The sequence below is a fragment of the Mustela lutreola genome, chromosome 7 (assembly GCF_030435805.1).
Source record: "Mustela lutreola isolate mMusLut2 chromosome 7, mMusLut2.pri, whole genome shotgun sequence".
Taxonomy (NCBI): Eukaryota; Metazoa; Chordata; class Mammalia; order Carnivora; family Mustelidae; genus Mustela; species Mustela lutreola.
In genome coordinates, this window is record NC_081296.1 from 6,438,958 (window position 1) to 6,465,161 (window position 26,204).

The 26,204-nt window shown below is 49.1% G+C and overlaps 1 long non-coding RNA gene across 1 annotated transcript in view; it reads left to right on the plus strand.

Moving 5' to 3' along the window:
- Positions 1-26,204, plus strand: part of LOC131835527 (uncharacterized) — a 76,871-nt gene that overhangs the window by 19,906 nt on the left and 30,761 nt on the right. The window contains exon 2 of the long non-coding RNA XR_009355221.1: positions 96-213. This is a non-coding gene — a long non-coding RNA (uncharacterized LOC131835527). The remainder of the gene's footprint in view (positions 1-95; positions 214-26,204) is intronic.

Sequence of the window (26,204 nt, forward strand, 5' to 3'; positions counted from 1 at the left end):
GGGGGTCACAAGATACTGATTAATACCTCCAAAATTAATTGTTCACCCTTAAGAAATATTTTTGTGGTTTTCTCTCCTCCACCCTCTTCCTGCAGCCTGTGCCTTCCAAAGGTCGAATAACTGAAAAGAGCGTTCACAGTATAACCCAAGTCTGGAAGGAAGGCAGACACTCTTCAGGCTAATAAAACCCAGCAGATATGACAACAGCACAAGGTACCTGACATATTTGAGATAATCCACCTGGAGACCAGATGACCATAATGGCCTTTTTCCATCCCACCAGCAGGATCTGAGGCTCCTTCCACCCTGTCTCCAGCATGGGGCAAACCAGAGAAATCCACTCCTAAAGCTCCACCCACTGGCTGACCATGTACACCCAAGGCCGTAGCGAGAGCAGCCACTTCGGGAGAAGATGAGGGGTAAAATGACTAGGCGTGGAGGTGCTGTGTGGCTGGGAAGAGTTCTCAAGGGAACCAGTTCCGCTCATGCCCAGAGCAGGATTATTGCAGACTGAGAACAAGCATGGATGAGCTGTTGTCAAGAAGACAACTAGACCTGTTTGTCTGTTGGGTGCCCTTAAACTCTAGGAACAAGACTTGCTACTCATGAACGGTATGTGGGGATGAACCTAGTCCATTAGTTCCCCCACACACACCCCTTTATACTCCAAACAGATCGATTCTGTCACTTGCCCGTAAGGTTAAGAATTAACTGAAGGAGGCTTTTCAGCTGAACAAGGCAGACAGCCTTTATCTCCGCCTCTGCCCAGAATCTCACAAAAGGACCCTAAAGGAATAAGAGAATGGGAAGAGATGCCGGAACAGAGATGTCAACCAGATTTAGAGAAAGCGAATGCAGCTGACGAAATGGCACCGTCCGGGCTGAAATCTGACTGACTACAGAAGAAACAAAACTGCTGACAACCTGGTTCCCAGGATAGAAGCCTGGGAAGGTTCAGGAACCAGGACACAAACACCTTCACAGAGAGAGAATGGGGGGGGGGGGGGTTCATGGTGCAGGCAGAAAGCAGAACTGATGTAAAGCTTGAATGAAAGGAAGAGCTGGGTGCTCCCTCCCTCTCCGACCCCAAGCCCAGCCCACACAGCCACAGGAATGAGCTGCCTCTCTTTGTAGAAGGCAAAAGACTTAGTGTCCAGGGAGGCTGGACCAGAGACACTCTGGCTGGTGTGATGTCAGCTCAGCCGAATGTGCGCTGAGGCCCCTCCCCTCGTTCTGTGAATGCCGGCCCCGGGAGGGCTAGCTCTGAGGGAAGACCCCACAGCTGATCAGTTAAGGAGGCATGTTTGACCGCATGGAGCGTACATTCTTTTAGAATGTTTGGGGATGAATCAGGGATAAGTAATTGCTGTAAAACTAAGTGAACACAAAGTAAGGCAATGAATACAAAACGGTATAGTAAGGGAAATAAAATCGTAATATGGTGCATGTGCTAGCGTGAACAACATTGGCATAACCATAATGATGGTAATACGAAATATCGATTTGACCAAAAACTGATATAACAAAATTGGGAAGACGGGGATGGGCTGTACAGCCATCTAGAAAACGTACTAAAAGTTCAGAAATGGGAAGTCTCTAGATGACTTCTAAAATGTTGAAAATCATAATTAGTAATATAAATGTGTTGTGTAGAAATAGCAAAGTTGAAAGAGAAAGAAAGAGAAGCTAAAAACTTTCAAGCATTTCTCGTGAGCCGTGGCGAGGGGAAGCAAATCGAGGTTTCAGAAGGACTGGGGCAGACACTGCTGACTTTCTTATATGTCATGGAGTATCACTTGACTTTTAAAATTATGTACACATATTGCTTTAGTAAGAATTAAATTACATTTTTAGAAGGAATTTGTTGGACATTCTTCAGAATGAGGTGTGCATGTGCTCTTGGTTGAGAGGGGATTAACCACCCCTTTGCTCCCCCTAATCACCCCCAGATGCGTGGATTCCTTCGGCATATACAAGAGGAATTTGAAGAGAAACAACATGGTGCTAGCCTAGCGGTCGACCAGTAAGACGGATTTTCTCTGTCCACTGCTCCATCCTTCCTTCCAGCTTAAAGGCCATGACTGTCCACGGTCATGGAACTGTGGTGTAGTGTCTTATGTCCATTTGAAATGGACATTTTTATGGACACTTATGTCCATAAAACTGCATCCAGAGGGGCCTCCCTGCCTTTGGGAGCTAAACAGAATGTTTGTTATGGAACAAAAGTAGCCCCGACCCAAGAGTTAATGATGTCTGTGCTGCAACTTCTAGAAGGGCGCCCAGGTTGGGAATGAGTACGTCCGCTGAGGACTGAGATCCCACTGGATATTGCAACATAGAAGATGCCTCCCAAAGGATCTGCCCTGGTTGAGGTGACCCATAGAAACTGTGGGCTTACCTTCCTCCTGCGCTGAATCATGAGTGTCCCTGATGGCATCTAGAATGGTGAATCCTTTCCAGAAGGTTCTCCATCTACTCTGTCCAGATCCAGCAGAGGAATCATTGTCTATGGCAGCTATGGCCTTATGAAATCCATTTCTTCAGTAATAAGACAGGAAAGTCGGAATCTCTCCATGATCCACGGGCTTCAGAGTGGATGTTGTGTTCAGGTCTGAACCATCCCTGTCAGAGCTCTAGGGGGACCAGATGCAACACCCAGAAACAGTAATATCTTGGAAAGAATCTTTTTTTCTGACCAACAGTTCTCAACAGTGGACTTAAAATACTCAGCAAATGTCGTAAGCAGATGTGCTGTCCTCCAGGCTTTGTCGTTCTGTGGGTAGCGCACAGGCAGAGTGGGTTTAGTGTAATTCTGCAGGTGCCTAGGATTTTCAGCGAGCACAGGCTTCAGCTTAAAGTCAGCAGCTGCATGAGCCCCTGACAAGACAGCCAGCCAGTCGTTTGAAGCTTTGAAGCCAGGCCCTGCCCTTCCCTGCCCTGAAAGTCCTAAATGGCATCTTCCTCTGTGAGAAGGCTGTTTGGTCCACACTGCAAAGCCATGGTGTAGGACTGTGGAGCCCCCTTCGTGAATGACCTCCGCTAGATCTTCTGGAGAACTCGCCGCAGCTTCTCCATCAGCCCTTGCGGCTTGACCTTGCAGTTTGATGTACCGGGACGGGGTCTGTCCTCATGAACCAACCCTGCTAGGTTCAGACTTGCCTTCTGTAGCTTCGTCCTCTCCGCCTTCCCAGAGCTGAAGAGCGTGAGAGCCTTGCTCCAGTTTAGGCCTTTGGCTTAAGGGAATGTTGTGGCTGTGGGATCTTCCGTCCAGACCACTGAGACTTTGTCCTTATCAGCAGTAAGACGGTTTCACTTCCTCGTCATTCGTGTGTTCACTGGAGTAGCACTTGTAAGGTCCTTCCAGAACCATTACTCTGCATTCACAACTTGTCTGTTTGGGGCGGGCAGCCGGGCTTTGGGCTTATCTAGACTTTCAACACACCTTCCTCTCACTGAGCCTAATCATTTCTAGCTTTTGATGTAAAGTGAGAGACGTGGGACTCTTCCTTTCCCTTGGACACTTAGAAGCCATCATCGGGTTATTGACTGCCCTGCTTTCAATATCGCTGTGTCTCAGGGATGGGGAGGCCTGAGGAGAGGGAGAGAGAGGGGAACCGCTGGTGGGCGGAGCCGTCAGAACACACGCAAAACAGTTACATCGCATCAAAGATCTCAGGTGCCAGATCTCCATGACAAACAATAAACTGGAGAAGCTTGAAATATTGTGAGAATTACCAAAATGTGACCCAGAGACACAAAGTGAGCAAACGCTGTTGGAAAAATGGTGCCAACAGACATGCTCAACACAGGGGCGCCACAGACCTTCAATTTATAAAAACGACAACTTCTGTGAAGCGCTATAGGAAGAGCACAGTGAACCGAGGGGGACTGTCTTCTGCACTGACGTTGCTGAGAGAGTAAATGTCAGATATTCCCACCCACCCCCCCAAAAAGAAAGCCCAGTTGATCCTTGAGCAACACAGGTTTGAACTGTGCAGGTTCCCTTATATGTGGATTTTTTTTTCAGTAAATACAGAACAGTCCTGTAAGTGCATTTTCTCCTACTGATGCTTTTCTCAATAACATTTTCTCTAGCCTGCTGGGCTGTACAATACAGCGTATGACACACACGACATGCAAAATGTGTGTCCATCAGCTGTCACATTATCGGGAAGACTTTCTAACAGTAGTAGGCTGCTCCTTGCCAAGTGTGGGGAGTGAGAGCTTACATTCGGATTTTCAATGGTGCGGAGGCTCAGTGCCCCAACCCCCATGTTGTTCGGGGTCAAGTCTAATGGTAATTGTGTGATGCGACCGCAGTGTTAGCTAATGCTGGGGTGGCAATCGCTTTGCAGTATCTATGCAGGGCCTGCATCAATACGTAGACAATACCCATGTGATCGATGCGCAGTGTGCATATCCGATCGACACTCTGTCCACCGTAAACTCAACACAGCATTCTGTGTCCGCTGTATCTCAACAAAGCCTGAGAAGAATAAAACCATAATAAAGAGAAAAGGAAAGAAAATGAGGTAGGAAACTGATCAGAGGAAGAAAAAGCTGAGGAAAAGGTTCGGGACCAGGCTGAAGGGTCCATCACCCTGTAACGTAAAGTCTCAGCCCATCGTTCAGCTGCTGCATTTGCTTCTAGCGTAACCTGATCTGGGTGAGTCTGGCAATGCTTAGATAGATTTGATCCCTGGAAAACAGTGAAGCGAAACATGGGATGAGACTCTTCTCTAAAGAGATGAAGGTCTAGATGCTCACTGTGATGCCGCTGGAAGAGGCTCAGATAGAAACCTCCAATGCTGAACCAGCCCCTTGGGCTGGCCATGTGGCCCGTTCCCTGGGACGGGGTGGCACAGCACTGGGAACGGGTGACGGTGGGGAGGGCTGCTGGCCCACGAGCCTCTGAGGACCCCAGCCTGTGATGCCGCCGACGAAGAATAAGGGGAAGGGAGCAGGTGCTGGTTCAGTGCTCCCCGCTCGAATGTGCAGCCGCTCCCGGGAAGCTCAGAGACCTCCGCCACCCCACACACACCTTTTTAGATGGAACAGCAAGTCTGGCATCTAGAAACCACTGTGAATTTTCTCAGACGGCACTGTGCTTTCCCTGCGCTGTGTCAGGTTCCTGTCGCTGCAGGAATCCCTCAAGCCTTGCTTTTCCTGTTTCCAGTGTTTTCTGTCATCTCCCTGAGAGAGATTTGAGCAAGGAAGACACACAACCAACTGCCTTCCTATCAGGGACGCTCGATGGGCACATGGGAACATGCTGAAAATGCCAAAATTCATTGAACCCAATTAGTGTGCTTCTCAGGAGCCCCTGTGATCTGTTCTCAGGCTTGGGGAGGTGATCTGTTCCTCCTGCCCATGTCCCTGCCTCCCCACTCTGCCCAGTGGCTGTGGCCCATTGGTTTCCCAGGGCAACTAGAGGAGACTGTTGACCTACACAGTCTAGGACCACGAGTGTTTAAGTCAACCTATTTTCTCCCTTCCTGTTCCTCCAGACCTACACTGTCCAGCCCAAGAGGCTCTAGGTAAGTCAGATGGGTGAGTCAGCTGGGCAGGGAAGAGCCATTCCAGGAGCAACATTGGCTTCCCAAGAGAACACCAGACCTCTCCCAAGAAAGAGAGAGGCTGACTTCTCTTTGATATTGTGGTAGCTGGTCCATTTCATTCCAGTTCTGAGTGTTTCCTGGTTAAGGCCCCTCAAGGTACCCGGTGCCAGGTCAATGCTGGTAGCCTTTGCTTTGTCTTGATGGTTCCGACACTCGTGAAAGCTGATAGGATAAGAGAGAGTAATCATTTCGCCCTTCAGGTATGCCGTCAGTAACAGGGCTAAGATCTGAGGAACAGAGATTGGAAAGAGCCTCCCAGACAGAAGTGTGAGCATGTGCAAAGGCCCTGTGGCTGAGGAGAGGACATAAATCTGAAAGAAAACCAGGGTGCCAGGCCAGCTCTGAAGTCAGAGGAAACGTGGTGTGACATGAGGCTGGACCAGTAGGTGAGGCCAGGAGGCACGGGGCCTTGTGGGGGCCATTAGAGAGCCCGGTCTGAATCCTGAAAATAGTGAGGAGTTGAAATTTCTTAAACCAGTGAGCAGATGAGTGGCCAGGTCACATTGGCTGCATTTGTGGAGGACAGCGTGGATAAGAGATCAGAGGGGCCCTGGTGTGGAGGCGGCATTTCAGATGTGACGGGATTGGGGGATGAAGGAGGCTCGTTGGGAGGTAGAAGCGAAGAGACGGCCGAGACCGCCTCATGCGACAGGGGATGTGACTGGGTGACAGACTGAGCAAGGGAAGGAGGGCTCGGCAATGACCTTCTAACCTTCCAAGGCTGCCAGGAGCTCCGCTTCTCTCCTTCTCCCCCAGGGGATGGGGGGAACGTAGCCTCCGATGCTAGGCTCACTTGAGTCTTCCTTTGCCTCCAAGACCTTGCCACAGTCATTCTCCACGGCTCACTGTGGGTCTGTCCGGGATCTGCTGTTCGGGGAGGGAGACTTGTCCTGTCATTCACTGAGATGTGGACGCAGAGTCTGAGTCTACCCCAGAGATTCTGGTCCCCGCTTCTGCTCCCTCAGGGGGTCACTGGATGGGGAGCTGGGAGGCAGGAAAATCACGACTGGCACTGTGCCCAAATCTGGAAACTTTACTGACTCCATCGTCTTTGTCCTTATCCACAAATTGCCCAACACAGCCCACCTCTACGTTCCTCTTGCCCTTTTCCGCCTCATCCACTTTGAGGGTCTCTCCATATACACTGATCTTGGTTTTTCTTGTTTTTTTCTCATTTAATACAGATTTATTAAGTAGTTCCTTATCAGCGCTGTCTGGAGACCCAGCAGTGAACAAAACAGATCCCAAATCTTCGCAATCTTGTGGGGAGAGACAGATAACACAGACCTATAACATTTTCACTGGCCAACCATGACAGTGCCCTGTAAGAAAGAGCTTTGTTCCCTCCGTGCTTCATTCATTCGCACGGATCCCTGTGCCTTTGGAATCCAATTCTTTTTGCTTGAAAAGGAAGATGATCGGGATAGTTCCCATCCTTGGCATTTTAGAGACCCAGACAGCATTAAAAGGGGAATAACGTCATCTTCCAACCTCCATAGACAAATTCTTGACAGTGTGAATTATCTGTAGACAGTATTTTTACTGGCAGTCAAAACAGTCCATAGTAAAGACACCTGCCCGCTGATCCAAGACCCACTCCGTCTCCCCTCTTCACTATGTTATCCTGTTTGGAGGTACGATATTTAAGGGTGATCATTTACATATTAGTAATGTCTCGAGGCAGTTTTATTGCTTAATCACGAACAGATTGAGAGCTGAGTTGCTGGAGTCCCTAGTGGGTCCCTAGTCAGGGACCGTCGAGAGGAACGGTCTGCATCTGGGAAATGTCACCGACGTAAGCAGGGCTGACAGAGGACACCAGTCTCCTGATACTGTGTTCTATAGAGAGAATAGGAACGTGATGCAGGGGGCCTGGGTGGCTCAGCCACCTGAGCATCGGACTCGATTTTGGCTCAGGTCATGGTCTTGGGCTCGTGAGATCCAGCCCGGCGTGGGACTCTAGGCTCAGTGGGGGGTCTGCTAGAGAGTCTCACTCCCTCTGCCCTTCCCCCAACTCATAGGTGTGTGCACGTGCTCTCTCCCTGTAATTCATTCTTTTTCGAGCATGCTCAATAGAAATGTGTTTTTTTGGTATTGAGAGTTTAGAAATAGTTCCCTTCTGCTTTACAGCCTCATGTTAGTGCCCCGTCTGCAATTGCACGCAGGTATCAGAGTGCAGAGTGGTTCAGAGTGAGAGTCTGGGTGTTGCTGGGTGTTGGGGGACCCGGGGGGGACACGGAGGTGGCCTCCGAGCGGGGAGCAGACTGGCACTGGTTTTGCGGCTCAGGTAGAGGACAGAACCGGGCTCCGGCAGCGGCGCCTGGCGGGGATGTGGGCTGGGGCGGCTGTGTTCTCTCCTCTGTCCTGAGCGGAGGCTGCCGATCCCAGGGCTGGTGGTCCATCCGCCGCCACCACTATGGAACAGCGGAGCTGACCTCCCCATCGCCAAAGGTCTTCCCACGCTTCCCAGAACTCGACTTCACCCTCAGAGGAGGCAGACATCGTTCAAAGGACTTGGCTCTTAAGCAGGGGTTTGAGAAATGAGGCGGCCTCTGGGGATGAACATCCCGACCCCGCCCAAGGGACATGGGGGAAGCAGCTGCCATCGCGGAGACTCTACTTTTAAGGACAGCACTCATGGACACTGTCATCGCACACAGAGAGATTTTCATCGCCTTTCATCGCCTCTTCCACTCCTTTTGAACATGAAATAACGTTTGAAACAGGGATGGCTGTGCCCAGAATCAATATTTCTCCCCGAGCTGAGCCTACATCAGAGAACAGCACATCTCGGCCGGTTTTGCTTGAATCTTACAGTCCCAGACAGCTGGCGGGAGGGCAGCTAATGATTCCCCCCCCCCTCCTTCCACAACCCCCCCCCCCGCCCCGCCCAGCCACGTGGTAGGATCTGTATTCTGGCCACACTTCCTTGGATGGAAAACTAAAGAAATCTGATATGTTGTTCACTATAGTCTTCTTTGAGGTTTTTTTCCCCAAATTTCCTATATGTTCCTGGATAGAAACATACAGGCACTAGAAACTTTACCGCTATTTTTTTTTCCAAGGTTATTAGTGTGGGCTTGGGGATAGGAAGTGGGGGGGGGGGAGCATCAACCCCATGAGAAGGGAAATTGAGACCCCAAGAGGCTTACTTGCTTCAGCCATGTCTCTGCTCTCCGTCTGGTGTTCCCAGACCCTAACTCTACCCATCTCCCTTCATTCCCGGCCATTTTTTCTTTCATTCCTTTTTTTTAAAGACTTTATTATATTATTTGACAGACAGAGAGCACAAGCAGAGGGAACGAGAGAGGGAGAAGCAGGCTCCCTGCTGAACAGAGAACCTGATGTGGAACTTGATCCCAAGACCCTGGGACCATGACCTGAGCTGAAGGCAGAGGCTTAACTAACTGAGCCACCCAGGTGCCCTTTGCCACTTTTTCCTATTTCTCTCTCACACAAGAGAGAAATTTAACCACTGCTCAAATTCAGAAGCAGTAACTTTTCTTTAATTATATGGTTTTTAAAAAGAGCCAAGCAAAAAAAATCCAAGAACAAACTGGGAAAACACTTGCAATTTATACTACAAACAGTGGTCTTCTGTGACTAATATAGCAAAACCCTAAAAATTCTACATACTAACAATACCCACGTAGAAATATACTAATTAAAAAAAGATACCATTTGTAGCAGCCACTGATCCTTTGGAGTGCCCGAGAAAGGCCGGGGACGGGTGCAGATCCCAGTACCTCTGAACCTATTCTGGGAGGTGGACTCTTGGAGGAGGTAATTAAGTTACAATGAAGCCCTTGGGGTGGGCCCTACTCCAGTGGGACTGGTGTCCTTAGAAGAAGTTTGGACACAGGCATGTGCCAAAGTTAACCGTGTGGAAACACAGGGAGAAGATAGGACCATCTACAGCGCAAGGAGGGAGCTTCAGAAGAAACCAAGCCCGCCTGCATCTTGATCTTGGACTTCCGGCTTCCAGGACTGTGGAGAGAATAAACCCCTGCAAACTTACAGCCGTGGGGTCGCTCTGTGCGCAGAGAATGGCAGCAGATTTGGTCTCCTCTTTGGTCTTCATGATTCTCCCCATTGTCTGCTTCCTCCTCTCTGCTCAGCTTCCCACAGGAGCTGCAGACATAAGCACGGGCAGGCTCTGGGCTCCAGGGAAGGGCCCCGATGGGTCCAGTGCGAGTCGGGGCTCCATCAGTAGACCAGTCCCTTGAGGCCGGGAGGCTCGTATGGAATGACTCGTTCAGGAGGCATTGAGGACTCGCCCTCAACACAGGGGCTGCCTGCCACTGGCATGCCAACTTCAAGCCAGCCAGAGAGACCCCCCGAGAGCGCCCCACTTCCTGGCCTTCCAGAGTGTCGCCCTGAGCAGAGCCGTGGCGTGACAGATGAGGCAGACCCTGACCAGGGGACTCCCGAGAATCCAGAAGGACCCTGGACCCTCTTGGAAAACACATGCATGTTCCTGGTAGTGGTTACATGTTGAATTAATGGTCACGCTAAACAATTTCTTCGTCGTCCTTTATTTTCTTTGTAGATGAATGGAGCAGAGGGTCCTAGAAATTATGGGAAAGTCCAAGACAATAGCTCTCGGAGGGGAGTTAGAGACACGCAGTGAGTTTCACAGATTGAAAGCTCTTGCTAGGGCTGCCTCTGCCTCTGGGTTCCCAGAGAGGAACCCTTCACATGAGATTAGAGTCAGAGTAAACACGCACACGTCTCATTTAGACGCTACCCAATCTAGGGTTCCGAGGTTTGTGGAACAAAATTCGTAAGGGCTTTGTCCTTATCCTTCTCGTGGTGCCATAATTTAACTGTGTTCCCTAAAAGACAAAAATCAGAGAAATATCCCCAAACTTGACCTTCTGCCTTCCCCCACCAAGACAGAGACCTGTCTTCCCGGACTGCTGGCTCTCACAGGTTTCTCAGTTTCAAGGTTTTACTTGTAACTACTGGCAGGCGAGCCTCACGTGGTCTCGTCATCCACGGGGATGGAGGGGAGGGAAGGAGCCTGAGATCAGATCACCGGGCAGGTGGCCAGGCTGCAGGAGAGCCATTGGGGCAGGGGGAGTGGCTAAGAAGTTAGGTCACAGGATCCAGGGCTGATGAGACTTTGCAGGACTGTAAGCCTGAACCAGTGTAGGGGCGAGGCATGTGGGTAACAGGCCCAAGGCAGCAGCAGCGGCAAGCCTGCTTGGAGGTCCGGCACTGAGGCTGCCATATTGGCCTTCTGGATCCCCCATCGGCCCCTGAAGCTCCTTGGCTTGTTAAAAATACAGATTTCCTTAGCTGTCCCTCATCCAGACCCAGACCCACCGAATCGAAATCTGTAGGGTCAGTGCCCGAGAAAGAACAATTTCAGAGCCCTGCACCGTGGTTTTACAGAGCTATGTTATTAGAACTTTACGGAAGTAGAGTCTTGTGCCTTCAGAGAGTTGGTAACTGGATGCAAGTAGCAAGAGGGACATTTCTGAGACTGGAACAGCAACCAGGAGCCATAGTTTTCCAGCTTGGTAGATCTGGAAAGTTTGGCTGACAGACTCCAGTCTCTTGCCCTGACACTGGCCCTTCCAGCCTGCCACTCCTGCTCTCCTGGTGTCTCTATGTAAAAGTTCAGCCTGACTCCTCCATTCCAGAAAGCACACGTGAGGCGGGAAGTCCTCAGGCTCTCCTCCCCCAATGCCTAAGGACTGAGAGGAACATCACTGCCCCTGGCCAACCAGCTCAGGACAAGGCAGTTCCACCAACCTTGGCTCTCCGTCCACTACCAGGTCCAGCTCCCAGCATCAACTGCTCGGACTCCTGTCTTTAGTGTTACTGCTAGTGCTTTGGGGGCCCGAGGTTTTGGCTCCAGTTGCTGGTGGTTGGGATTCCTTTTCCCTGAACCATTTCTGGAGGCGCTGCCTGCTTACCCATTTTCTTTAGACTCCGGCCAACCAGCCTCTTCATGAAGCTCTGTCTGGTGCCAAACCCAACGTCCTGTGGGGGCTAGGAGAGTAGAAGGATGGAGGTATGGTCCCTTCTGTTGAAGGGACGTTGATCTAAGAATGTGACAGAAGTCACGTTGATCTGAGGTGAGGTCCTGAGACCACAGGTATGTCTTCTGCTTTCACCCCAGGGAGCCTCCGCGAAGCCACTTCCGTGAGAGGTACACACAGCTGTGCAGCTGGAGACCTCCAGCCCATGCCTCCGGACAGCAGGTAATGCCCACCAGCCCCCACATCGGAGGTATTCCTTTGGCTGGTCTCCAGGGCCCGTGGTCAGTAATCAATCCGTTCCCTTCTCCTGTCTCCCTCTGATGCCCCAAACATAGCCTCATTCAGAGGCTCACTGAACGGCTGGATTGAAACTCGAGATCCAGCCACATGAAAAAGAAGAAAAGAAGAAATCATTCCAGTTGTAAACATTAAGCATCGGAAGGAGACTGAGAACACACACGAACTCAATACAGCCTGGTCTCCGCTTTCCCGTCCATAAAAGTCGGCCCAGTCCCCAGATCCCTCAGGACGAACCGGCGGCTCCCGATGCCAGGAAAGTGCTCCCCCAGCGCCAGGTGAGCCGGACAAATGAGAGGTAATTGACAAGCGAGCCGGCCGGAGCAGCCAGTCCGGTCAATGCCGAGAGCTCTTATGCACTTAAAGCCCAGGCTGGGTGATAATGGCCTGAACCCCACCAGGGATCTCCCGAGTCTAACTTCCAGGCCACGTGACCATGGTGCTCCATTTCCATCGGGCTCATTAAGGCATGGCGAAGACAGCATCCGACCAAGGAGCTCCCCCTGGCCTTGCTCTAGATTTATGGAGGAGAGAAGTTGCCAAGAAGGCGAAGTAGACATCACAGGGCTTCCCCCAGGAAGATGAGGTCCCAGGGGCGGGAGGACCCTGAAAGGCAAAGTGAACGTAGGTCGGTGCTGAGCTGTGCGGAGAGACGGGAAGTCGTTCGCTCACGGAGGGGCCTGGGTGTGCTTCACTGCTCAAAACCTTAATGTCTTCGTCTGCAAGGTAGAGCTGATATTATCTATCCCAAAGGTGGCTGTGAAAGTGGAATGTAAAAGGGTAGTATTGGGCTGGGCAAGGAATGAATGGCCAAGAAACAGTAGCTATTTTTTTATACTATGTTATATATAATAGTTGGTGTTTTCTGCACAGGGAAATAATCCCACAAGGGCCCAGCCCTGAAAAGTGAAATTCGGTGGATCTTTCAGACCCAAAGGCAGCCTAGGGATACCTGCTCTTTCAAGGAAGATCTATTGAGATGGGGATGCATCTGTCCACAGCTGTTACTGTTTCTATCAGCTCTGTCAAAGAACCAGTCACTTCAGCCAGAATGTATGCAGTTTATCTCCCTCACCTCCAGAATTCTGTAACATTAGCATTTTCCCCGTTTCTATGCATCCGTTTCCCACCAGTGCCGCGTGCTACGTTGGACCATCGTCCAGGGGACCGTAGCCTGGGAAGGCTGCAAATACAGAGCAGTCCATGCCCGTCTCCTGATCATTCCTGCTGACTCTCCTCAGAGACAGTAGAGACATAGTATCCCCATGTCCAAGCTGGAAAGACAGGTGCTAGCAGTGGGAGTTACAGTTTGTAGCTCAATGGAAGAAGAGTAAAGAAATGTCCATGGAGTAGGGCCATCCAACATGTGCACATATGCACAAATATGTATGTGCACCCATACACTGTGAAAAAGAATTTCAAGAATTTCAAGCATTTCCACCGTCCAAATCCAGTCCATGCTAAGCTCAGACACTGGAAACACTTTAATGTTTACGCTTTAATCCTTTCCAAAATTAGTCTGTGAATTAAGTCCAATCCAAATGCCAAAGGATGATGTTTATTGAAACATTGATTTTTGTTGAAAAATGATGAGTTCATTATAAAGTGTACATGGAAATACAAAGAGCCAAGAATAGAGCGATCTTGAAAAAAGAAGCACGAAGACACACACTACCTGTTTGCAAAATTTTTTATAAAGCTATAGTAATCAAAAGAATGTGGTATTAGCAGAGGAATAAATAGGTTAATGGCAGAGACCAGAACCCTGCAATAGGCCCACATATATAAAGACAACTGAGTTTCAACCCAGGCGGTTCAATAGGGAAAAAGGAAGTTTTTCTGTAAAATGAGCCGAAACGACTAGACAAACATGCAGAAGGAAAATGAACCTTGACTTCTACCCCACACCACACACAAAAATTCACTTGAGATGGATTTATAGATGTAAAAGCTAAGATGGTGGGCGCCTGGGTGGCTCAGTGGGTTAGGCCGCTGCCTTCAGCTCAGGTCATGATCTCAGGGTCCTGGGATCGAGTCCCTCATTGGGCTCTCTGCTCGGCGGTGAGCCTGCTTCCCGCTCTCTCTCTCTCTGCCTGCCTCTCCATCTACTTGTGATTTCTCTCTGTCAAATAAATAAATAAAATCTTAAATAAATAAATAAATAAATAAAAGCTAAGATGGTAAAGCTTCTAGGATAAAAACAGGCTGGATAATAATTTTTTATAAAGGCATAAAAAGTACTAAATGTAGACAAAAGTTTTGATGAACTGCATGGCCTCAAAATCAAGATATTCTGCTTATCAGATGACATCACTGAGAACATAAAAGAACAGAGTCTGGAAGAAGATAGCCCTAATACATATGCAGGACCCCCCCAAAAATCTTGTGTTTAGATTATATGAAGAACTACAGATCTATAATAAAAAGACAGAACAGTTGAATTATAAATGGGCAAAATACTTGAACAGCTGTTTCGCAAAAGAAGACACACAGGTGACAAATCGGCCCGAGAAAAGATGTTCATCATCACTTGTCATCAGGGACGTTCGAGTTAAAACCACAATGACACACTGTCTCACATCCACTAGAATGGCTACAATTAAAGCAAACCAGTTACAACAGCAAATATTGGCAAGCACAGGGATCAACTGCAATTCTCGTGCATGGCTGCTAAGAATATACAGTGAAATAACTGATCTGAAATGGTCTGGCCATTTCTTAGGCAGTCAAGCATGCAACCATCCTGGATGTGCTAGGTATTTACTTAAGAAAAATGAAAATGTTTTTCTTTTACAAGACTTTTGCAAGAATGTTGATGGGAACTTCATTCTTAATTTCCAAAAACTACTAAATGATCATCAAGAGGAGAACAGATAAACAGATGGTAATATAGTCACCCTGAGGGATACTTTTTAGCAGTAACAACTTTTATGTAACAATGATACAACAATAGGTGAATGAATAGTGCATTCATTTATACATGAATTTGAGTTTCGGGGTGCCTGGGTGGCTCAGTGGGTTAAAGCCTCTGCCTTCAGCTCAGGTCATGTTCCCAGGGTCCTGGGATCAAGCCCCACATCAGGCTCTCTGCTCAGCAGAGAGCCTGCTTCCTCCTCTCTCTCTGCCTGCTTCTCCGCCTACTGGTGATCTCTATCTGTCAAATGAATTTGAGTTTCTTAGGTGAATCTGAAAAATATGTTCCATGGGGCACCTGGGTGGTGACAGTTAAGTGTCTGACTCTTGATTTCAGCTCATGTCATGATCTTATTATGGTCGTGAGAGGGAGCCCTGTAATGGGCTCTGTGCCGCATGTGGAGCCTGCCTAAGATTCTCTCTGCCTCTGCCCTTCCCCTCACCTCAAAAAAAAAAAAAAAAAAAAAAAAAAGTTGCGTAAAAGAAGCTAAACAAAAAAGAGTACATACTATTTATTATGTTTCTATCAAGTTCAAGAATAGGCAAAATTAATCTGCGGTGATAAAATTCAGGACAATAGTTGTCCTTGGGGCATAGGATTTACTAAAAAGGGGCATGAGGGAACCTTCTGGGCTGATGGAAATATTCTGTGTCTTGATCGTAATGATAGTTTCACGGTTACATAGGTGCACACACTGATCAAGTCTTGTCAAGCTGTATATTTAAGATCAATGCATTTTACTGTATGTAAATTTTACCTTAAAAAATTCATCATTCATTCTAGTTCATAAGTTTGCTTTTTCACAGTGGGATCTGTTAGTAATTCAGAAGCTACATTCTGTATGGAGCAAATAAGTATATTTTTTGAGGATCATGGGAGCCAAATCTCTCCCTGTTGAAGAAGGGAGTTAGAAATATGGAAAGACAAAGACTAGAGTAAATCTTATAGTGTTGGACTGGAAGAGAAGTACCAGTATGAATGGTTCAAGAAATATGGCTTTTAATTTACACACTGATATGGAAATATACAGAGAGAGCCTAGAAGCAATGACTCTAGTAGCTGTGAATGCCCATGCCCAGATCCGAAGTCTAAATACCACTCTTCCCTCCGGGTTGATAGCTCCTTGGAGAAATGGCTGATTCCAGGGATCCAGGAACAGGAAAGAGAACATACAGATGAACCTGAAACATCTTGTCCCACTGGAAAATATAGATGTGTTTAAAAAACTGGTGAGAACATGTCTAAAGGACACAGAGCCTACCTGAAGGGCTGCCGTTGGCCAAATCTCGAGAATTGGGGAATCAAATGAAATAATCATGAGAAATCAATGTCGGCACATTGAAGGATTTCTAACCCACTGAGTAAAGTGAGAATCCACGAGTCCACTCTGATACAATAGATATATACAGACAGATCTTCCTTACACAGAGGAAAAATAATTCACAGTGGAGTAATGACTTTAAGATTACCAGTGGATGCTTGACTTGGTGACTAACGGAATATTTACATAATCTCCAACGATCTCCCATAAACTGCTTATTAAGTATAGAAGGAAAAACTAGACCTTTGCCGAGAAGAGCCTTGGCAGGCGTATTCTTAACCCGGATTGACAGTTTCGTGTCCGTGTTCACTTGCTGGTGTGTGATCGTTACACTGTGTAGGACAATGTTGGTGTTCTTAGGAAGTCTGCGCTCAGGTAGTCAGGGATCCGGGGACTGTCCTTATCGGTCTGGGCTGCTGCAAGAAAAAACTAGACAGGGAGTGTCTTATAAACAGGAGAAATTTATTTCTCACAGTCCTGGGAGCTAGAAAGTCCAGGAAAGGGGACAGCAGAGTCATGTCCAGCGAGGACTTCCTGGCACTAGATGGCTGTCTTTTGTCTGCGTCCTCATATGGCAGAAGGAACAAGAATGGTCTGGAAATCCTTTTATAAGGGCACTAATCCCATTCATGACGGCTCTACCCTCATGACCTATCACCTCCCATCTCCAAATGCCATCACACAAGGGATTAGGTTTCAACATAGGAATCTGGGGGGGACTCAAACGTTTAGTTAATCACAGAGGCCAACGTTTGTTACTTATTGTCAAATGGTTCAGTGCACATCGCTGTGGTCCATACAGAGAGAGAATGATGAAGTCGTCAACGGGGCCTGTGCAGACCCCCAGCAGATCTGGATTAAGGAGACACAGAAGTTCTTCATACTGTTTTGGCAACTTTTCCAGAAGTTTGAAATTGTGTCAAAATTAAGCTTTAAGACTTAGTTATCCTGACTCTGTATTCTTCTGAAATATAACAAGAGCGAAAGTCTTTTTATTCCTTTCCCATACCTCAAAACTCATGGAGGTAAAAAATAGAGAAAAGTTGGGCTCTTTGATGGGACAGAACTGTCCAGATCTGGGCGGAGGCAAGAAGTCACGCTGAGAGCCAACACACGCTCCTCAGTGGGTTTTGGGAGGAAACAGAATCTAAGACAGAGTAAAAAGTGCAGAACCTTTCCTGGGGCTGTCAACACCTCTGGAAGGGAGAGGGGAAGCAGGGTTGGGCAGAGAAAGGAAACGAACCGCCGTGCTTTCTTGACAACGGCTTCAGTCCTTCCCGTGGGCATCTCTAGAGCTGGGATGGCCCTTTGCAGATGTCCCACGTTCGGAGGAGGAGGCTGGCCTTTCATATCCCTGTGTCACTGGGTGAGCGCCAGAGAAGGAGAGGGAACAAGAGAAGTCAGCGGAAAGAGGAGAGTTGATACAAGACCTCAAGAGAGACCAACTCAGAATCTGTCATGAGAACCGACTTAGAAAGACACAGTAGACTTCTACAGGCAGCAGAAAACGAAGATAAATCCCTTTTGAGTAAGGAAAGCAAGGACATCAAACAGCATATTCATGGACATTAGAAAATGTGAAATATGTTTGAACTGAGCCAAATCTTCTGCAGCTCTCAATCCTGGTTTATCCTGTGACCTGTGAACACAGTTGAGTTTCCTGTGCTGCAGAGGACTTGGCAGAAAAGCTATACAGCCCAGCAAAAGCAGACCCCCTGACATCTGTCGACGCAAGAGTGAGCTTGTCACAGGCCCAGTCGGAGCTTCTGGACCAGACACCCCAACAGGGAGCCATCCCTGACCCACGGCCCCATGTGCCCCTGGTCCTGCCATCTGGACAGTGGGGGGAGCCCGCTCTCCGAACTTCCTCTGCCTTTGACCCTGGATCCAAGCAATTGGCACTGGCCCACATGGACGGACAGCAACGTTCTGTAGGTTTTCTTAATACATTTTCTCTATTCTTGACTGTGTCCCCAAGATTCTCAAAGGTAGGTGACTCTGTGAGAGCCAGCTAGCAACACACAGAGTCACCAGGATCGACTCCGTACTTCAACTAATTGCACGTGAGGCTCCAAGTCTTTTCTTGCTTGTTCCAAGTTTTACAGACTGAAGACAGTTTCCCCCCCTCATCCTAAAAAGGGTCCCACTTCATGCTGTCGGGCAGATGTCCTATTTCAAGGAATCCCAGAGTACTGGCCCTTTTCTGCTTTTCCTGCATTTTTTTCATCTGTGCCAAGATTTCTCAGCCTTGACGCTGTCGACATTTGGGGCTGGATGATTCTTCACTGTGGCAGAGATTGGAACAGGTTCTGTCCATTGTAAGATGTGAAACATCCTGGTTTCTATCAGAAGCCCACCCCACCCCCAGCTGTGACAGCCATAAACACCTTCACGTGAAGCCAGATGTCCCCCGTGGGGGCAAAAGTGCCTCTGGTGGAGAAACAACGGAAATCTTACAAATGATTCCAAATATTTTATAACGGCTACACTTTATAGCCAACCTGTTCTCTCCCAAGTCAAGGGCTTTGTTATTAAAAAAAAAAAAAAAAAAAAAGCTGGATGAGGTATGATCCCACTGTTCGGGGGGTCCCTCCGGCCTCTGTCCATCTCCGCATATTTGCAAATTACAATGCCTCATTGATCCCCCTTTCAGAGGTCCCATTATCCATTCATATTTTGACGCTAAGAGATGTTTGCTCCAGGCACGTCCACTGTGTCTAATGGTCTCGGTAATTTAAAAGCTTCCTGCCAAGGCAGGAGGCATTTCCCACTATTGACTGTGGTCTTCTGGAAAAAGCATGCTGCCTGTGCATGATGTGCCTGGGTCTCCCGCCCCATGCCGGAGCTTCAGGTGTCCGCTTGTCTGCACACACAGCAGAGGAATGTCAAGAGGCTGCATTCATTTGCTCGTGATTCTAGTCCCATGGAGATGCTGACTGGACAGTTGGTCCTGATGCTGACTGGGGAAGTGGACCTCCAGGTGGAGAATAACGGGGGAGATTATTGTCCACTCTCTGCCCCCGCCGTGCTCGTCTGAATGGGTTTTCTTCTTTAAATCACTGGGACACTTCTTAACTGCAGACAGGTTTTACGGTTCAAGTGTTCTCTGGAAACCTACATTGCATTTTGCTCTTGGGAAACCATTTTTTTTTTCTTCTCTTAGAATAATTGTGTAAGATGGGCGTGCTTCGTGTGGCGGACATTTGTGCCCTCAGTGTTGCTCAGGGAGGAAAAAGGGCTATAGGCTCAGCAGCCCATGTGCCCGGGATCCTAAGCCACTTTCAGCAAAGACCTGCTCTCCAAGTCAGCTGCTTCTCCTTCCGTTTTTTTCTACTAAAACTCCGTGTGACATGCTCTGTATGAAACCGGACCTCTGAGCGTTCTGTGGTTCTCTCTCTGGAGCACTGTTTGACTCCAGGGCCCTCTCCTCTATCCTGCCTGCAAACAGATTGCCGAGAACAGGAAATGCAATGAGACACAGGCCCTAAGGCAGTACGTGTGTCGGGCAACATACCTCAGTTCTGTGTTTCGAGGGTTCACTTGCTCGAGGTGGCTTGTATTTGGAGGGTCCTGAGTTATTATTATGATCATCTGTCCTCGGAATCCTAAGGCCCCATTTCGTGTCTTCAGCTGGGAGGTAACAATGTTCACCAACCTAATGAACACTGTCTTATGGCCAGAAGACTGTCACTCTGCAGGCCCAGGGGACAGGCCTGGGTGGGGACGCCCCCTCCCTCGTGGCCCATGGTGAGGCCCGTCCTTCCCTCGTGCCAGCTTCCCGGGGGCATTAACGGCGTGCGACTGCCATCCAGCGTGCAACAGGTTCCATCGGAGATTCTCCTGCATCTCCTCGGTTCTTTTCCTCCAGCGGCGTCTTTTCCTCCCCGCCCTCGCTGCAGAAACCCAGCAGGAGTTAGTTCAAACCCGAAAGAAATCCAGCAGTGATGTGAAGCCCGGGGTCTTCTCTGCGAGCATGGCAGCCCTCCTCCGGCCCTTGACATGCGGCTTGGGGGCTCCCTCTCTCTGGGAAAGGGTCTCTGAGGAGCACAGCGCAGCTGCGTGTGGCTCTTTTGTTCTGTGGGTTCAAGGTCGCCTCTCTGGTGGAGAATGTGCCGATGGTTCCCTGTCACCCATTCTCTCCTTTTGGTGACAGGATTTCCTGAGTATTGACCGAACACTAGACCGCAGGGTTGGAGACAGGATTAGAAGGTCGTATCCAGGAGGGACCCACTCCCCGCCCCCCCGCACCCATCCGTCCACTGCTTCAGTTCAGACCAGTGGCGTCTCCCCACCTTGCGCCACCCCCTGGGCCAAAGGCACCAGTTTTTGGCACTCGCATCAACCAGAACCGGGCCCGCAGGCGTGGAGGAGGGGGTCTGGAGTATGTTTTAGGAGCAGAGCTACGGGACTTTCTAGGGACATGGATGGAGCTGATGGAGAAAGGAAGGACTCAAGACCTGTCATGTCCTACGAGATCCTCAAGACCAACATCCTTGTCTTTTTTTTTTTTCCCTAGAAAGAGAGAGCAAACGGGGTCGGGGGGAGGAGATGGAGCAGAGGGAGAGAGAGAATCTTAAGCAGGCTCCATGCTAAATGCAGAGCCCAAAGCGGGGCTTGATCCCACAACCTGGAGATCATGACCTGAGCAGAAATCAAGTGTCAGTTGCCTAACCGACTAGGCCACCCAGGTGCCCCTCTGATGTCCTTATCGTGAGGCATACAAGGGTCGAGCTTTAGTTCCTGATTGTTTTACAAGCTGCATTTCTCACCTCTTCTTTTTCCCGCCTTCCAGACTCCCTCCCCAACGCCACGCTGTAGCCGTAACAGACAACGTGCCGTCCCCTGGGCTCCCCACGTTCTCTCCAGAGCCGCACCCCATCCTTTATCCGACTAACACCGACACCTCATAGCCACCGGAAGCTGCCTCTTTAGGGGAGATGAGACTGGCTGGGGCTTCCTCTTGTGTCCTCTGTAGCACCCCCTACTGACCCTGCTGTCACCAGCACCTTGCATTGCTATGTCCTTGCAGATTTCCATGTCCCCCACTAGATTATAGGCTCCTTGGGAGCCAGATGGAGGCATCTTGGTCATTGTCACACTCCCCAGACCTAGCACCGGGCAGTAAACCCTTGACATGCAGTCAAAGCTCAATACACATTGAATATATGCATAAATAATATGATGGATGAAGCTTAGAGGGGCGCCAGGGTGGCTCAGTCGGTTAGGTGTCAGCCTTCAGGTCGTGATTTCAGGGTCCTTGGGAGGTTCACGTCAGGCTCCCTGATCCATGGAGAGCCGGCTTCTCCATCTGCCCATCCCCCAACTCGTGCTCTCTGTCTCTCAAATAAATAAATAAAATCTATTATTTTTAAAAAAAGGAAAGCTCAGAGCGACTGGCCAACTTTCTCAAGGTCACTGGACAGTAAGTGGCGAGCTAAGATTCCGGTCCATTAAGCAAAGGATAGAGTCTTTCTCTTTCCTCACTCTGCCTCCCCGAAGTGAAAATGATGATAACAAGGAGCCTGTTTGCGGGGGAGGGAGAGAAATTCTAGGAAGGCGGCTCCATCCGTCTCTCCCTTCCCAGAAGTGACACCAAGGCCGGCATGGCCCTTCCTCAGCCACATGCGGCAGCCTCAAGCTGGAGCCGAGGGAAGAAGGGGCTGGGTCAGGCAGAGTCTCCGATACCTCAGCTTCCGGGGCCCCTTTCCTAGAGAATCCGTGCCCATCCCCCTACCTCCCCCCCCCCCCCCGCCTCTCATCCCAGCCCATGGGCGCAGGCTTTGTGGAGCACTTCTGAAAGAAAACAGTCCTGGAGAATTGCTGGGAAATACTAGCTTATTTTTATCCTTTTGTGGACATACACCTGTCAATGAGATTTTTAGAAAATGAATACGTTTCGGCACATGGCGTATATGTCCTCAGTCCTTAGATACGCTGCATCCTATTGGTGGCTGAATGTGAACGTGTTCTTCCTCTAGATGTTTTAAAAGCTGAGACCGTCTGGCCTCAGAGTTTTCAAGGGGATGCTCTCCTTCCAAGCGGATTCATGAAAAGTTAGCACAGGACTTTTGCGTCATTGCTGCTGTTAAAAGCTGCGAGCGGTGTTGTCTCTCTCCTGCGAAAAATGTGGGTTTTTATTTTAAAATCAGATCCTGGGGTTCATTTAAATTACGGCAAGTGTATGTTCCAAATCCACTCGCTCCCTCTGACCTGCAGGAACACATCTGCTCCGCATTCGGCACCCCGCCCCCCACCGACTTCTGATGGTGGCATAGGCCTGATTCCTTTGATTAAAGAGAAGGGTTTGTTGGGGTGTCATGTACCATATATCAAAGGAGATCAGGCACCCGTCTGCGAGTCAGATGACCAGAGGAGCGATCGGGACGGGGCGGGCTAAGCAGACGTCGGGCCGCGTCTGCTCAGGGAAATGAGTCATGATTTGGAAAGGTGTGCGTTAGCGGTGGTTTTGGTAACCATCACACACAAGTCCCAGGGTCTGCAGCGCTCAGAGAAGCACGGTGATTTCCCGAGTATCCTCTTCTCCCTCGCACAGGCTTCCAGCCGCACTGTACAACCGGCATGGCAGGGGCGATTCCACAACATGTGGCAATAATTTCCCGAACTGAGATGTGCCCAGCTGTGCTGTGGATGGGTCTAGATTAGGAAAGCACCTTTCCTTTAATCAAAGCATGATGAAAAGTGTTCGTTTCTGAATAGCAAGGCTGCCCAAGAATATTGTTTCATTTTTATTGGAATCAAAATGTACATTATTTTCTGTATTTTTTTTTTAAACTCCTAGAGTAATTGGCTTCCACGCTGGACCAGTTTTTGTGTCTTCAGTGTGGGCTGTCCACCCGGGGTTTTAGGGATGGGAACAGAAATGGGTCTCGTCCTGTGGAGCTACTTCCCAGACCACAAGGCTCTTACTATGGGAAGCGTGGGGTCGAGCCCAGGAACACCGGTTTCCTGCGATACCCAGAATGCAGGATCTCAGGCCCCCCCCAGACCTACTGAACCAGAACCCACCTTGTAACATCGTGATTCCAGCAAGTCAGATGCCACATTCTTTTCTTTTCACAGCCTGATCATTTTTAAGAGAGAAAATTACATCAAGTGGCAAAAAGCTGCTAGTCCCTCGACACAAAGACACAAAACAGATTGCCTGTTTCCTTCCTTGGTTCCTTTTTTGAATGTGGATTTTTTTTCCAGCTCTCTTGATGTGTGATTAGCAAATAAAAATCATCTATATTTGCCTGTATCCAAGGACCGGACTGCATACCTTGAACTTACACGTCACCTCAGTTGTAGGTCAGGAAAGCTGGGGGATAGTCTATCTATTTAGATTTCCTCAAAGTATGTTTCTCTTCTTGCTTCATAGGGTGGCGGGGTGATGGATATCGGGAAGGGTCTGTGCTATGGTGAGCGCTGGGAATTGTGTCAGACTGATGTTTCACAGACCTATACCCCTGAAGCAAATAATACATTATATGTTAATAAAATTAAAATAAAAATAATTATTGAGCATCTACTATATGGAGGGAAAAAAAAACTTAAGTCCCACCAAATGGCAAAAGCAAAGTCTATTTATTCAGATCTTGATATAGGAAGGGAGTCAGCCACCGTCCCCTGCATGTGGGCAGAGACTCCAAGCAGACAGAGCTGGGAGCCAGCTTGATGGTGGAAAAGGGGAGGCTTCAGATGCGCCCAGATCGGTGGCTTTGGTTGGGGGTGGGGCGGAGGAGTCTGTAGGTGGCCCGGCCAGAAGCAGGGCATCCAGTGTGGTTGGTTAGGAGTCACACTTGGCTTTCTCTGATTGATCCTAAGTTGGAAACCAAGACAAAAACTAGGGAGGCTCTTCATTATTAATGAAGTCCCGGCCAGTCGGGGCCGACTGTTCCAGAAGCCATCGCCTTGTTGCCTGGGCTGCTGCTGGAGACAGCAAGATGCCTGCTGCACGGCTGGCTTAGAGGCCGGCTTCCTGGACTGACGAGTGTAGTAACACGGGTGGTTTTCTGGGCAGGCTGCTGCCGGCTGTGAGGCGAAGGCTGCTCGTGTATTTGGTCTCGTCCGTGTCCACATGTGTGTTCAGTCTCTCAGGTATATGCCAGGCGCTTGGTGCTGGGATGCGAAGTCACGAGAAAGTGGTGTCCGCACTCAGGGAGTTTGCGGTCTAGTGGTTACCGTGGTTATTAATTTTTAAAAGTTCTTTTAATGCAATAAGACATGAAAAAGAAATGAGGAGTCAAGATTGGAATAGAAGTTTACCCACATCATTAATTTCATGTGGCCTCATTGTAGTCTTCGGTGTTAGCATATGGGGTAAGGCAGACTTTCAGGCCAGTGGATTGACAGTGGGAGCTAGAAGGAGCTGGTTTGGTTTTATTTATTTATTTATTTATTTATTTATTTATTTTGCTGAAATTATCATCATTAGACTATAATGGAGACCTCCTGCTTAGGTGGCACCCTCCAGGCCAGGAGAGACCTGACCCTCAGGAGCAGTCACAGTCTCTGAACATACACAGTCCAGTGCACCCTGACCTGGCTCTGGGGGAGGGTCTCCGCCCCGTACACAGCCACGAGCAAGGCAGGCCACAAGCAGGACAACTGGAATGAGGAACCCACAAAGATCACCCCAAAGCAAACATCTTAAAGATCCTCTCCACCCTCTTTTGGGGACTCGGTATGCCTCTCTTTGGCACGGGTGCTGGTGAAAGACCCAGCCCCAAGAGTTGCCTTCTCGAGGCAGAGCCCCGATGAGAGCATGGAAGGAAGAAAGACAGTTAACTCGTTTTTCTACTGAGTCTGAACGATCAGGATCTCACCTCCTCCTCTGCTCAGAAGAGAGAAGGACCATCTCTTAAAGGGTGAGCTGGCTTTGGGCTATGTGGACTCAGTGGAGCTGGGACGGGGGTCCTGAGCGGCCCGTGAGAGCCGACCCACTGCTGCATGAGCGCCCTCAGCAGTGAGGTCTTTTCCATCCATGGGATGGAATGCTGGGTGACAGCTCGCCGGGGGTGCCAGGGATGCTAGAGAGAGTGTGGGAGACCGCGTGCTAATGTGCTCTACACCCACCCCTTCCCCACCCCCTGCTGTGTAGCAGCACGAGACATGAATGCTCCAAGAGTGACCTGTCTTTGATCTACGTCAACCAGGACAATCACAAATCCTTTGTCACTGTGATTGCCTGAACCAGTCAGCCCTCGGCATTCCCCAGGGCGCTTGTGACCCAATGTAGTGCTCTGGGCTATAAGGTGAGACGCTTCTGAAAGACAAAAATGCTTACTCAGCTTTTGAGAGCACTTGAGGAAAGGAAACCCTCTGATCTTCCAGAGGGCATGGTGTGCGTGTGTGAAGCCAGGAGCCGCCGCAACCATTTTGCCATCATGAGGGAGACCAGGTTTAGGATGAAGCTTCCAGAGAGAATAAAGTCGGAGCATAAAGACAGCAAAAAAAAACCCGTTCTTAATTTCCTCACCAAAGTGCTGGATCATACCAGGCCTGAGGCCCACCCAACTACTTCTGGCCTTCAGTTTATAAAAGCCAATGCATCCCTTCATTCTTTGAGCTACTTTCAGTTGGGGCTTCTGTGTTTCAACCTTGAACAGAACTTATGCAAAGGGGATCCCTTTCCTGGAAGACAACCAGGCCGAGTTGATTTCTGAGGATGTTTCAGACTTCCAAACATTTCACAGACAAGATAAACATCCTCATCAAGGACTACCGCTGAGCAAACAAATTACATATTTAACTCTAAATTCAAGAAGCGAAAAGACATACCTAGGCTCGAGGGGCTTAGGAGTACTTCCTCCTCAAATACCGCAGAAGGGACTGAGTAGGGTCTGGGCATCAGAGGGAAAGAGGGAGCATCTTGGCTAAGGCCTGTGATATTCAATACTTAACAATATGCTTTATTTGCCTAGGATCTGACGCTGTCGTGACAACGCCCTATTTGCTTATGAATTTGGTTTTGGTTGGCAGGAACTTCTCAGACACATCAGCGTCCTGGCCATAGATGACGACGATTAAGACCTCAGAAGGCCCAGGGTCCGCTCTTCCCTAAA